This window comes from Pteropus alecto, unplaced genomic scaffold (genome assembly GCF_000325575.1).
Source record: "Pteropus alecto unplaced genomic scaffold, ASM32557v1 scaffold501, whole genome shotgun sequence".
Classification (NCBI taxonomy): Eukaryota; Metazoa; Chordata; class Mammalia; order Chiroptera; family Pteropodidae; genus Pteropus; species Pteropus alecto.
This window is the reverse complement of record NW_006431382.1, coordinates 927441-930290: the sequence shown is the minus strand read 5'-3', so window position 1 is coordinate 930290 and position 2850 is coordinate 927441.

Genomic DNA, 2850 nt, shown 5'->3' with positions numbered 1-2850 from the left:
GAATAAATTTAACCAAGGAAGTAAAGACATGTACTTGAAAAATTATGTCATTGAAATAAAAACTGAAGAAGATACAAATAAATGGAAGCACATACTGTGCTCATGGGTAGGAAGAATCTACATCATTCAAATGTCTATACTATCCGAAGCAATTCATATATTCAATGCAATCCTTATTAAATTTCAGCGACATTTTTTACAGAACTAGGACAAATAATTCTAAAATTTATATGGAACAACAAAAGATCTTGAATAGGCACTACAATCTTGAGGGGAAAAAAAATGGAGTTATCACACTACCAAATATCAAACTATATTACAAGGCTACAGTCATCAAAACAGCATGTTATTGGCATAAAAACACATAGATCGATGGAACAAAACAAAGAGTCCAGAAATAAATCCATGCCTACATGTCCATTTTAGATATGATGAAAGCAAGAATAAACAATGGGGTAAAGACAATCTTTTCAATAAATGGTGTTGAAAAAATTGGACAGGTACATGAAGAAAAATGAAATTAGACCATCTTTTTAACCATATACAAAAAAAAATTCAAAATGGATTAAAGTTTTAAATTTAAGACCTGAAACCATAAAACTTCTAGAAGAAAACATAAACAGTATCTCTCTGACATTGCTCTTAGTCATATTTTTGTTCCTGGTATATCTCCTTGGGCAAGGGAAACAAAAGATAAACAAATGGAACTATATCAAACTAAAAATGTTTTGCACAGCAAAGTCAACCATCAATAAAACAAAATGACAATCTACTGAATAGAAGAATATATTTGCCTATGATACATTTGTTAAGCGATTAATATTTAAAATTTATAAATAACTCATACAACTCAACAACAATGAAACAATCCAATTAAAAAATGAGCAGAAGACCTGAATACACATTTATCCAAAGAGTGCATACACATGGCCAATAGACGTATGAAAAGATTCTCAAGATCACTAATCATCTTTTTTTTTTCTTTTTTAAACAATTTTATTAAGGCATAATTTACGTATCATAAAATTCATCCATTTTTAAAAAATTTGATTCATTTATATTTACTGTGGGTACTGACAAACAGTATTTATTTGTGCTTTCTTTATTAAAACTTATTTATTTAGATTAGTTTCAAGTGTACAGTACATTGGTTAGACATCTATATAGTTCATAAAACGATCCTCCAATTGCTCCCTCCCTCCCCTGGCCCTCCACCTAGCCATCATATTAATGATTACTGCATTCTCTCTGCTGTGCTCCCCATCCCCATGACCAACTACTAATTTGTACTTATTTAACCCTTCACCCCATTCTCTCAGCCCCACAACCCCTCCCTTCTGTCTGTCACCAAATTGTCCACTATATTTTTGAGTTTGTTTTTGATTAGTTTGTACTAATTATCTTAAAAGTGTAAATTAAAACCACAACGTGATATCACCTCACACCTGTCAGAATGGCTATCATCAATAAGTCAAAAAACAACAAGTATTGGCTAGAATGTGTATTATAAGGAACCTTTTTTACACTGTTGGTATGATTGAAAATTGGTGCAGCTATTTGGAAAACAGTTTGGAGTTGTCTAAGAAAATTAAATAATAGAACTACCTTGTGATGCAGCCATTCCACTTTTGGGTATTTATTTCAAGAAATCCAAAACACTAATGTAACAAGATATATGCACCCCTATGTTCACTGTGGTGGTATTTATAAATGCAAAGATATGAAAGCAACCTAGGTGTCTATCAAAAGATAATTGTCTAAAAAAATTATATATATACACGCTGAAATATTACTTGGCCATGTAACAAAAATTAAATATTATTATTCACAATGACTTGGACAGACCTAGAAAGTATTATGCTAAATGAAATAAATAAGATAAAGGTAAATACCACATGAACTCACTTACATGTGAAATATGAAGAACAAAATAAGTGAACAAAGAAAACAGAAACAGACTCATAGATTCAGAGAATAAACAGGTGGTTTCCAGGTGGGTGGGGGTTTGGTAATCAAGATAGTGTGGTTTCAGTGGAAGAGCATACACAAAACAAAATGGAAGACCTAGAAAGAGAAACAGAAATATGCTCAACTGAGATGTTTTTTTAACTGAAAAAGTTATCCATGTACATTGATTTTTTATGTTTTATTTTAACAAAGGGTGCTTTAGCCATAGTTCTTTTTCTTTTCTAATTTATTACTGTTAATTAGTTAGACACTGGTTAGACATTTATATAGTTTGTAAAACGATCCCCCCAATTGCACCCTCCCTCCTATGACATTCCACCTAGCCAACGTATTAATGCTAACTGCATTCCCTATGCCGTGCTCCCCAAATTGGTGACTATCCATCAGTTACTAATTTGTACTTCTTTAACCTTTCACCCCATTTTCCCACTCCCAACCCTCCTCCCCTCTGTCTGTCACATAATTATCCACTATATTTGTGAGTCTGTTTTTGATTAGTTTCTTCTTTTTATTCCTAAGATTCTGCATATAAGTGAAATCATATAGTGTTTATCTTTCTCTGTCAGACTTAAATAACTTCTAGGTCCATCAAAGGAATATCATTTTCCATCCATTTCTTTTTAGTCTCTATGTGTCTTTTAATCTGAAGTGAGTCTCTTGTAGGCATATGTAGGAGTCTTGATTTTTTTATACTTTCAGCCACTCTATCTTTGGTTGGAGCACTTAAATATTTTCCATTTGAGATACTTATTGATAGGAATGTAGTTATTACCATTCTTTATTCTTGTTTTTGATACATGTTTTTTTCTTCCTAAAGAAGTCCCTCCAATATTTCCTGTAATACTGGCTTGGAATTTATAAATTCTTTTACTTTATTTTGTT